The sequence below is a fragment of the Corvus hawaiiensis genome, chromosome 3 (genome assembly GCF_020740725.1).
Source record: "Corvus hawaiiensis isolate bCorHaw1 chromosome 3, bCorHaw1.pri.cur, whole genome shotgun sequence".
Taxonomy (NCBI): domain Eukaryota; kingdom Metazoa; phylum Chordata; class Aves; order Passeriformes; family Corvidae; genus Corvus; species Corvus hawaiiensis.
The window spans coordinates 74,193,965-74,206,641 of record NC_063215.1 but is presented as its reverse complement, the minus strand read 5'-3'; positions in this window follow the sequence as shown (position 1 = coordinate 74,206,641).

Genomic DNA, 12,677 nt, shown 5'->3' with positions numbered 1-12,677 from the left:
GTGTGTGGCCTGAGCACACAGGGTAATTTTTCTTCAACCTGACTTTTTTTTTTTATGGTGGGTTTTCAGTTTTTGTTGCCTATAAGAAATATGTTGAAAGATAGTCATAGTGCTGCTACATTGACTGGTCTTCTCGTTTCCTTTTTCTGCACTTAGTAGGAACCATACATACAGATACCACAAAGACAAGTTAGCTGGCCATCCTATGCTGTGCAGAGACAAAATGTCTGAAGAACATCCCAAATTCTTTGACCTAACCACTGTCTTTTTTTCTGAAATTATCCTGATTTATAGTGTTACCTTAGTTGCACAGGTTTCCCACTTACTAATCCCTTTCTTTCTACTGTGAGACAGTTGCAACTTTCTGAAGAATTTTCATCTCTAATACCAGATACCAAAGGTCACAGGAGAAAAGGATCTGGAGAGAAATGTCTGCTTTTCCATGAGACAATGCTTTGGTTTTTGCTTTGTCCCCAAAGATGTCAGCTTTAGACTCCATTTTCCATCAGCACTCTTTTCACCTTAGAGCCTGTTGCAGTGTCATTCGTAAGAAGAATTTCTTTAGGAGATTAGATCATTTAACATGGAATTCAGCAATACTGGTACTTTTAATCTCGTTCCATCCTAAAGGTGATAAGTGACTAATTGAGTTCAATTCAGGCATTGTTTGTCTGAACTCTTTGTATTTTCAAGAGTCCTGCAGAGTGAGGCTGAATATTCTGCTTTTGTCCTAGTCAGGTGCTAAAAATTTCCCAGATGCCAGTCATTACAGGGAAAAGCAGCACTGAAAAGTGTTATTAAGGTTATCAAATGATATGCTCAAAACTTAGGTAATTGGGAATGCATCATGTCTGAGATCATCTTGCCCACATCTCTTTTCTTATCTTAGAGCCTATTGCAGTGGCTGTGCATGGTGGATTGTGCTCCCTTGATGGGCAGATATTCAATAGTCTCTGTTTCCAGTGCAGCCTTCTGCAAATGAAATCTACTTTTCTGCTCATGATACAAAACCTTCTCAGAGAGCTGTGTGTTTCTGGTCTGACTGGCTGCCAGATAAGCACTACAGTCTTTGAACCCTTCGTGAATGTTGGTCCAACAATCCCAAGCTGCTTTTCCCATTACAGCCTTCCTGGTGAGCCCCGTAACACCCCTCTTCCTTCGCTCCATGGCCAAGACAATGCAGCATCCTCTGACACTGCTTCCAGCTGGCCCTGTGGTATGTCCCGCGGGCCACTGGGCTCCCTGTAGGCTCATTCACACCTGTGTTTGTGCGTGACTCTGCACCACAGCAGCGCTACGAGGGGTGGAAGCTGTCTGATCCTGTTTCACAGCTGAGGCATAGAAAGGGTGAGGTCAGAAGGTAGCACTGATTGCAGCACCTTGTAGAAGTGAAGAGGGTGGGATGATGTGGGCATATCTGACAATTTAGAGCATGAAACACACACTAACATTGTCCATTGTCAGCCTCTGCAGCTGGGAGAGCTACAGCATCTCAAGTCAGGCAGCAAAAATAGGAAAAGAAATACAGGATCAGTGATCACTAATACTAGGTTTGGTTTAAGTAGCACGTCAAACATGACACAGGATCTCTTCGATGATTGTAAGGACAGAATTGGATCTTTTAGAAAAATGATCACTTGCTTTAACCTTGTTATAAGCTTTCAATTTCCTGTTCAACACCTAGTTCATCCTGCAACTGCTGATTTCTGCAGCACGTGAGGCTTCTGTCGCTTCCCCAGTCTTCCCACCTCTACCATATCCACTTTCCCTTCCCTCCCATCCCGTTCATCCCAATTCCTTCTCCCTGGGTTTCTGCTTATGCAGGTGCCTTTGCCCAGGCCTCTCCCTTTCTACAGACCCAGTCTCCCCTCTCCCCAGGTCCTGACAGACCTCAGTCCTTTCCAGTGCCCTCACCTCTTCTCTGGGGCCGTTCCTCTCCTTTCCAGCTGTGCTTCAGTTCTCCTGGGCAACCTCCTCTCTGCTTGGTGCTAGCCTTCCCTTCCTCCTCCTCCCCATCCCAGCTTGCCTGCTCCATCTCCCTTCTCCTCACCTCAGATGGGATCCTGCAGGGAGATGGTGGCAGCAGGTATCACACTGGCCACTTCCCATGACAAAGGCAGTGTGGGATGAGCCTGTTTGTGGCACACTGGGCTGGGATGAGACCCTCTGCTTAGCACAGACCAATGGCTTCCTCACCTGAAAGACCGCAGTGGGCCCAGGGCAGACAGAGGCTGCTCCTCACTGCCATTAACACCTTAATAGTCAAATTAAACTAGCTAACAAACTAAAATGGTTACACACACACACACACAGATAAAAGCTGTTTCCTGCTCAAAACTGTGAGAACTCAAAGGCTACTTCAATAATAATAAACACTGTCAGAAATTTTACAAAATAGTAATAATGTGCTGCAAACTGAGAACCTATCAGAAGCACAAGGGAAGGTGCAAATATATAAAATAAAAGTGTTCATTTTTAAGATATGTCAATGTATTGCTTTTTTTCTTTTAGTTGTTTTCCTAGTCAGAGATATTTTAACAATGGCAGAACAAGAGCAGAATGCAGAAAAACTGTGTAAGGTGATAAAACCATCAATGCACAGGACTTAGTATCTTCAAATACTTGAAAAACCTACTCAAAATTATGACACAACTACAAGAATAAAGCTTTTTTATCCTCCCCAGACTATCATCACCTATTCTTTTAATATCCTTACATTTTGTATTGTGAATTATTCTCTTCTGATGAAGGAATTATCTCTAAAAAAGGATCACTAATCAAATGATGGGAAATTGTAAGGTGTTAACCCACTTCAACTGTTTACTGTAAGAATAATAATCAGTGCCCAAAATCTTAAAAAGGCCTCTTGAAACACTTTGAATACGTAAAGCATGCACTGAATTACTGCACCAGGCTAGACCAGAACCTAATCTGCTCTCTGAAAGAAGCTGTGTCTGGCCTGGGAACCCAGGGAACGGCCTGAGATGAAGATGCATACTTTGATTCTTGAGTACCCCTCCAGTGATTACACCTGATCAAGGATAGAGCAAAGCTCCACAAATCTTGGTAGTCCTTTTTCAACACAGAACCCGGCCAGTTTTTCACAACACCACCACTGCCTTTGCAACTCTGAAGTCATACCTCTTGCTCACAGCAGCACAAGTGTGAGCAATAACTTGCCCTCATCTCTTTGGGCTGTAACATCAAAGACAGGTAGGTCTTATTGGCAAAAATTAGAGCTGCAGGGATACGACCTTCACAAGTGCATTCAGGATAGTGAAAACAAGTCAGTTAATGGTACAAAGTTAATAAGCAGAAGTTCAGGTGCACTCAGCTCTTATGCAGATGCCCTCCTCTGGGAATAAAGTCATTCTCTAAATAGAATGTGCTCTGAAAACATAACACACCTGAGGATTTAACACACTCTACACCCCGTAGTTTAGGTGTGTTAACATCACAGCTTGAGTTGAATCGCTTTGTAGTAATTGACTATATCCCATGTATACATGTTCGTGATATGCTCTGTGTTCGTATCTGTGTGCTCTGTCCCTTCCTCCACTTCTGTTTCTTTTGAAGGAAAGTCTTCAGGGTCAGCATCAGAACCCTCTTTCAGCATGTGCATCTACACTGCCTACCAGTGACTCTACATAGCCCCATGACACTACAGTACAGCCAGTACGTGTGGTGATCCTGTTTCGTATCGGTGATTTTAGGAAATAGCTCAGAAAGTGCCTCATGTAGTATCCAGCACACATTTTGCATATAGCACACCCAAGCCTAAGGGCTGGATTTAAAGCTGAGTTTGGTGCGTGAGATAGCACGAGTGCTGCAGAATGGCAGGCGGATCACAGACACGCATCCACGCCAGCTCCAAAGTCAGAAGCCCTATTGCCATTATGCTATCACCATTGCTGTAGCTGACTAGTTCTGCTGACAGGCAAGACTAATTACCTCATGTAATTACCCTGTTATCTTCCACCTGTATATCCTTAGGGAGTCAAACTAACATTTGTTATCACTAATAACCTGCAGCCTGTGTCATAAGGTGGCCCAAGATCCATCAATGGCAGCCTGGGATTCCTGGGATTCCTGGCACCATGCTCTTGTGTGAAATAGAGGTAACACCAAGATCCCCCCTGAGCATTCCCTAATGGTCAGCAGCAATGCTTTCCCTTCAGCACAGCCTGCATGCCACCTTTTGTAGTATTCCCAGTGACATGATTTCAACCTGCTGGACAAAACCAAGTTTCCTATTCCTCCTTTTTGTTCTGGCAGTTCCCTTAGCCATGATCAGATTTATATTTTTCTCCCCCAATAATCTATTGATCTAATGTACTGCAGTTTCATTGATATTCCCATGTTAATCCGACTCTTGTCTGGCATCACAGAAACTTCTGCTTGCTCATGCAGTGTAAATTAGCTTCAGCTCAATTAACCTCTTGACATATGTTGTTTTTTCCAATTTCTCTCCAGACCTGCTAGTTTTCCTTCAGAGCTTCAGTGCTCAGCTCCTTTGGTGAGCACTTCTCCGATTCCCATACTGCGCTGTTTCAGCAGTGGTTGTTGTGACCCAAGGGCACAAAGTCATGTCACAGCCCAGCTTTCTGAGGAAGGCAGCAGTGTACCCTGGAGCATGAAAGCCCTGAACTCTTGGTCCAGAAACTGTGCACTACCTCAGTGAAAAAGGGAATTAAGAATGGAAGAGCACAAGAGCTAGGTGCCCTGAAAGGAAGCTTGGGAACTTGCATTTCCATTTAAGGCCTCTGCCTATATAAGAATTTGCCCCACTAGTGTCAGGATTAGGTGTGTACAAGATGCAGTATTCTGAAGCAGTTTACCCTATTCATCTTCATTAGCTCCTTTCCTTTAAATTCCCCCTAGTTCAACATGGGGAGCTCCACTCATTACGGTCAAGAGGGCCATTTTACTGGATGTGAAGAATACACAGATTTCTAATAGTGTGCTCTGGCTTAATTGAATTCAGTGAATGACAACACCATGACATTGCTAAGATTAATGACTCAATAATTTTTGAGACAAGGCAAAACGTGAAGCAAATTGATTGCATTAATTTTTTTTCCCTTGGAAATAGTGCTGCATACCAGCTCAGCACTGTCCTAGAGAGGACGCTTTGCTGATACAGAGTGAAGCCCAGCTACCCCCTCTCCATTCAGCTCTTGCACTCTGACATCACTTTGAAGTAACTTTTAATGTAATTTCCTAGTTGCAGAGATACAGACTGACAATAATTGAGCTGAGATCTTGACAGACCAAATGATTAATGCAGAGGGCTTTTTGGAGTGGAAATTTCAGTTATTATTAGATTATTCAAGAGAAAGAGAGAAGGTGTCAGAGCACAGAATGGAGGAGTGCAGTGCCTACACATCTCACTCTTTCAAAAGTATGAATAGATTTTAATTTCTGCCGTCTTGTTAGTAACTCTTATTCACATACTAATCAGTTCTTGCATTAATGCAATGTCAGATGCAACATCTTGTTCAAAAATCCATTTGCAGACAGTGAGATGGCTGCTTGTTTCCTGCATGCAGCATGAGTTGAGATGGTTTTGCACGTAGTACCTGTGATAACATCTATCAAAAGCGTCTGTGAAAAACGTAGAGAGTAGTGTTTGGTATTGCTCAACATGATCTGCATTTTTTTTAATAAGATAGTCACCAAAAAACCGACGGTTATAAGTTAGTGAGAAGAATTACACAGGCACAGTGGTTTGTTTGTCTGCATAAGATGGTGACAAAGACAAGCATTCCAGAGCTAGGATTAAAGTGTAGATCAAAAGTCTTAACTAAAAGATCTTGAGAAAAAGAGGGAAAATGAGGTAAGGTAACTCATTTTATATGATGCCATGTGGAGTCCAGAAACTAATCACAGATGTTTAGAAGACAGTTTTCTTAAGTAAGCTGTGTGAAAACTGGGGTATCCAAGCTTAGGATGGGATAGAAAACAGTTTTAGCTTTTGTTCTCTACCCTTTCCTCCCTTGGGTAAGTGGGGAGTGACAGGAGAGACAGAGGTGGTGACAGCTCCCTCTGACAAAGAAACTCCGCTTTATGTCAGTAAAAGGAGATTCTGGCGCCTAACATAAGAAAAAAATAAATATGAAAAATGGCTGAGATCCACAAAGGATTTTTAGCAATAAATACTATTTAAACAGCAGGATTTTTATTACTTTATCTGTCTGTGTCCTATTGCATTGTTGCAAATACTTTTCCCTTAAATTTCATCTAATAGTTGAATTTACCCAGAATCAAGTGACATATATCATATGTTCCTCAGCCAAAGTTTTGTCACCTAAAGAGCAAGGGGCCTGGTATGGGTATTCTGCTTCCCAGCACAGTCTTTTCTGGAAGACAAGGCAGATCAGGATCACAGAAGCTGTGCTGACCCCCTCCAGGAGTTGCTTTCTTGGGGTTTACCAGGAAAGAAAGAAAGACCTCACAGGAGACAGGCACAAGAGAAAACCTACAGGCATGTCTGAAGGAGAGCACACCTGAACCCTGCGAGTTCCAGAGAAGGTGATAACAATGCCATAACACCTGTCATTTTCACAATCATTCGCTGGGCTGCTCTGATTTTAATCTTAGAGCAGATCCACCTGCGGTCCAGTGGTGCAGAACAGGCACTATTGAACCAGAGCCTGAGAAGATAAGGACTGGTGGCCACAACAGAGCTCCCAGGTCCTCTGGCAAAAATTGGGAAGTCCATGGCTCCTGTAAGAACTGCAAAAGAGTGGATACCCCTGAGAAATGGGATCCTTAGAGAATACCTACATCCTTCTGACTGGCAGCTGTCTTACACAAAAGGGCTCTAGATGTAGGCATCTGGGTGATACTTCAGGAGGAATAATAATGAGGAAAGAGACCTGAATTCAGGCCTCCTGCAATGTGATAGGCCTTTGAAATTAAGTGCAAACCAGTTGTTCATTCAACTTATATTTGGGGCACCTGCAACCAAGGATTTAATCCTTCTTTGCTGTCTGGCTGAAGGAAATTTCATCACTATAATGAGACATTTATATGAGCTGCAGTTATGGTATCTCCCACAGCATACCTTGTTTTGTAACAGTCAATACTGAAAAAAAAAAAGCATTGTCAGTCTGAAAACAGATCATTTTCTACCTCAATGGCTAAATGTGATCTCCTTGTTTTAGTGCTGTATCATTTACCTAGCTGTCCAAGTAAGAGCCACCTCACCCAGACCTGAGTGAAAAAGAGGTCACACGAGCAAGGAAAACTGCTTCTTTCAATAATGTTGCAACAGCACAGGGAGTTTATGACCCTGAAAAGGTGAAAGTTCACAGTCACAGAACACTTAATCGTTACAAGTTTTGAAGGAAGAAGGGCGAGGACAAGGTTTCCCTGAGCAATAAATAAACTCAGGAGGTTCAAATATCTTTTAGTATGAGCTGATGATCAGCTCCTACTCCTACTCCTCAGTGTCTGAGGCTCCATTGCAGAGACAGAACTCGTGGATTCAAGGATTTCTGCGGCAGTGCTCTCACATGCCTGGAGTAAGGCTCACTGCACACTTACAGTCACATTTCCACGGACACCTACTCCTTCCTTTGGGGTGCTGTCAGCTGTTCAGTCCCAATTTCAGGCATGATGGCCTGTCTCTGAGTAGCGTCAGAGGCTCACAAGTCTGCATGAAGTTCACGAGAACTGAAATTAAAAGACTGTCCCTGCAAATCAGAGGATGAGTGCCGCATTCCAGACAGAAAAAAACATTTTGAAAAGGATGACTTTTGGGGAGATCGTGTCATGTACAGACTGCCATGACTTTATCAATATTTGACCAGGAATTCCAGCCATCTGAAGGGACTGTTAGCAAAGGAATATGCTAAAGATCTGCCCTGCTCTTAACCAGAGGAAAAAGCACTTAGTTACAGCCCACAGTCAGCAGAAATGGCTCTGGAAATGTTCACCAGTCAGCTAAGGAGCAGCTTTAAGGCATGAGGGAAGCAGGGAACTTAGGGAGGGAGCAGAGTCAACACTGGCCAAAGGTTTCCCAGGCAAGTGGGGATCTACAAAAAGTCTTATTATTCTTTCTGCCGCTGAAGAAATAGGCAGGATGAGGGCAATGACTGCCCCAACAACAGTCACTGCCTCATATACTCTTACCTTCTCTACACAGCAGAAGCACCAGCAGCAGCCTGGTTTCTCAGGGTGGTGGCACAGGTAGGGCAGGCAGAAGGGAAACCAGGAAAGACCTGAACTAGTGGGGTGTGAATCACTTAGAGATGCTATTCCCTCCTGCCTCCATCACAGCTTGTTCTATGACTTTCCTACTCCATCCTCCTCCTTCTTTCCCATCTGTTGTAGTTAAGAACGTTGGTAAGTGCTTGGTTGCCAAAGATGACCATCACTAACACATTCCTCATTAAAGTGGCACCAGTGGGCAGCAATTCAGGGAATCCACACATGATATATGGAACTCTGGGCTTTATTGGGAGATGAAAGGCAGGGACCTCATCAGGGTTTCATTTCCCCTCATTAATCAGCAGAAGAAAAAAGTCTTCAGCAGTGCTGACACTTCCAGTTTTGGTTTCCTACTAGATTTAGACCAGATGAGACTCAAGTAGCGAGACATCTGTGGAAAAAATAGTAGTAGTTCCTTCTTATTTTGTAAGTGAGAAACCTGCAGAGGGTCAGCCCCTACTTAAATAACAGTGGTAGTGAAGTGTGCAGGTGAAAGAAATATCCAGATGGATTGCTGGTTTTTGGTTTTATGCTGCCACATGCCTTCACTAACTTCAGCTACTTTAGATATGTTTCCCTTTGCTCTTCTCCTTGTGCCAGAGGTGGCTCAGCTTTCTCCCTAGGGGCAGAATATGGACTACTTTTGTCCTCCAAAGAGAGGGAAGACTGAAGGACTTCCATCACAGGAGGGGGGGAGGGGGGGGGAAGGGGGATGGGCTTACAAAGGTAACTGAGTAACCCTTCTCTTTTCAGTGCTGTCAACTCCTTTCCCTCCTTCTCCACAGAAGCAGCAGCAGGAGACTCTGCCAGGGACCAAGGCTGTCTTGTTGCTGCATGCCCACAGAGACCTACCACAGATAAACACTTACTGTGATGTATTGGAGCTTGGTTGGAGGTCACATGTGCCTGATTTTGTAGTGCCATGGCTCAAGATGATAGACAAGCTAGTGCCAGAAGCTTGCCATACTCCTATGGTACAAAACAACTGCAAATGCATCTTAATCTGCTGCCTAAATTGGGCTGGCCTTTGATTTGCATCGCCATATAAAACAGCAGTATCAGGAAGTCTTGGTGAACCTTGCTATTTCGTTTATCCAATGGGCAAAAACAGCACTTGTAGCATCCCTGGGTTGTAAGCACCATGAAATCAGTGTGAATCTGTGAGGTAAACACTGACTTATTACTTATTACTTATTATTACAAACTTATTTGAAGTCAGACATTATTTTTAAAAGTGCTGGTCTTAGAATGATTGCACTAAGTGTTGGTCTAGGCTTACCAGTAAGAAAAGAAGTGGATTTCAAGATGGTTTTACCATCTTTACGATTTCTGGCATTAACTTTCTTCTTGACAATGTCTGCAGGACTTAGGCTCATGAAGAGCATTTGCACAGCCACAAAAATTCTATTTTTATTTGAGATACTTCACATAAATTTTTCCAAGTCCTTGAAACAATAGGCACAGTATAATTGGCCTTCAAGGAGTCTTTGGATACATTACAACTAACAAATGATGGGAACATTGGTGGTAAATGGTGTCTTTCATCCAAATAAGACTATGTTCTCAAAATGTTGGGCAAGTCCAATACAACCATATGTAGTCATGGATTGCCTGACTACAGAAAAAGTGTCTGTCGTGCAACCTCAAGGAAGTGCGGAGAGAAAGGTAGGAGGAGATGCATTCAAGAGCCGTGGTGGGTCTGGGCTGTGCCCAGCAGCATTATGGACACACCCAGCAGGATGGGAGCAATGGCTCATGCCAAGACACATCTTTCAGCTTTGAAGTGAACAGCAAAGGGCCAGCTCAGGATACAAGATCTGAAGCACGCACTGGAGTGGGTGTTTCTCTCCTCTTCTGTACTCAGTGAGACTGCAGGTGAAGAGCAATGTGTGTTGGTGTGCGGTGTGTGTACGGGTACAGCTCGCTCACCATCGCTAAACCACAGTCTGCTCTGAAGTGGTGGAGGGAGGCCTCTAAGCTGGATGCATGTCTGCACAGAAAGTTTGTGATCAGTGCTTCATGCAAGTAACTTACGCGGAAACTGAGACATGTAAACTGTAATAATATAACTGGAACTCACCCAGGACACTCAAGGCAACAACCTTTCATTACTGCTGTGAAGATTGACGTGGGACCTAGATGTTTATAGCTTGTTCAAAAGACTGCACCTTTGACAGCCAGCTGTCCCCTGGCACTATTTTATTGCACTGAGTAAAAAAGGGGAAAAAAAGGCCAATTGCTGACCTACTTTTTGTGGCACCAACATTTGTGTGTCATTTCAGGGACTGAAATGACTGAAAATTCCCAAACTCGCCTCATTTATATTATTTAGCTGTGTTACAATGCATGGTTGTAAAACTAGGCTGTGGAAGAGTAAATGTCCAACTATGAAATAAAAGGTGCTGTGAATAAAATCAAATAACGGACCCTAGAGAATAATGGTAAATGGCCAGGTAGCAGAGAAATAATCATTTTACCACATTGAATTACAGCATATCAAGGGAATTGTCATTGAGTCCAGTTTTATTAATGTAATACATAACTGATTCAGAGGCGGCAAAACGGGAGCTCCCTCCTGAATCAGTTTAACCAGTGTGAATTTGTGGGTAGACCAGGCCTCAGTCAGAACAAAAGAGAAAATAATCCCCTTATAATGCAGCATTTAACACCTAGCAGTCAGGTGATAATTGCTTCAGTCCAAGGGGATTAGCACATTGCAACCTCATTATAATGTAAAATGTAACTTCCCTATATGGGGTTGTCTACATGGAAAACTTACGGTGGCATAACCAAAGGCATGAATTCAAACTGATTTAGTTTTGCTGGAGTTAATTCCTAGTGTGAATTTATTTCTTTGGAGAGAAGAAAGTGTTTTGTTTGTGGTACCTTTTTTTTCCCTTTTTTTTTTTTCTTCTGCAGATCAGTCAACTTCAGTTTATATAGTGTGTTTTATAAAAGTTCACCCAAAATGAGAGACCCTGGGTGTCAGCAAGCCCCCCACCCCCTAAAGACACCAGAGCATTCCTAAATTAAGGAAGTATAAGGTTTGGGGGAGTCAGTTTTTATTAACTAGCAAGCTTGATTGTATGAAGCCAAGTCAGAATGCATTTAAGGAATATTTATACATAGAAATATTAAACAAACATGTATTCATGCTGAAGCAAAATGATTTCTGATCTCATTGCTGAGTTTGGTTTAATTGCTGGTACAGGATCAGATGCACAGGATACTTGTGACATGAAAATATATAAAAAAAGCAATTCCCAGCGGTTTCATGTGGAGTGAAGTCCCACCACAAGAGCTGGCACCGGAACTGGCTGCCAGGGTCCTCTTAGCAAGCCTGGGTTATACAGAGAATGGCTGGAGCTGAGAGAGGGGCAAAATTCTCTGAGAGATGCATGGCAGTAAGAGCCTTAGTAAATGCAGATGCTGAGGAATAAGTATACTAATAATTCCATGCCACCCTAGCTGTCCTTGTGCTTTGGGCCTGCTTTGCTTTACCCTGATTTCTTCAGGTCAACAGCTCCATGAAGGACTGTGGATCAATCTCCTGGGACTGAAATGCTAATGGTCTCAGGTAGACAAGTCCTGAGGAGAGTTTCAAGACTATACCTCACTCTTTGATAAAGTCCTGTTATTTATTGCATCAAGCCAGTTCAGTAGCAAATAGCAAAACCTCACTTTATCAAGGACCCTGAACCAACATTAACTAAGGCTCAAGCCCAGTCTGAAAATGCCTTGCACTATGTCAATTTTAAAAGTGATCTAAGGAAGGGAAGAGGTTAAGAGAGCTTTGGCCCACAGCCACAATGCGCAGGAATGAGGGATTGCGGGTTGTGAGGGTCTTCTCCCACATAATGGTGGAATCAAGAGTTTTATCACACACTTCCTTTCATTTCTGCCTAAGGAGCAAGCCCCAATGAGTTCTCACCTGCTGACATTTTATGCATAGCCGAGGTCACAACAAAGAGTAAAATATGAAAATCTGATCTGCTTTGCTGATGCAAAATAACTTCTTTTTGTATGTAACCTCACACAGGGTTCAGCCACTTAGATATAACAGGCTAAAGATTGCTTTCAGAGGTTTAATTCAATTTTGGTGAGCTTGCTGTGCACTCCCAGAGAATAATGCGGGTTCTTCCCTGCCTTCCCTGAAAGGAATACATGGCAAAGCTCTCCAGGATGAGCTCTTTCATTTCAGATGCACTCTTACACACATCAGTCAGCTCAGTTGTATCCTTCAAATTTGAATCACCTGGCGATTTGGCCGCCTTAGAAACAGTGTATATTTCCACTAAGCAGGCATCTACATATCAGAGAAACCTAAGGAAAATTCTTCTTCCATATGCTGTATGCTTTCTCTTAGCAAATGGTCATATACACAAAGCAAGTTCTTCCAAATAGGATTTCCATTATAGATAAAATAGTGTGTAATAGTCCACCCATGTTTTACTCTAAACAAG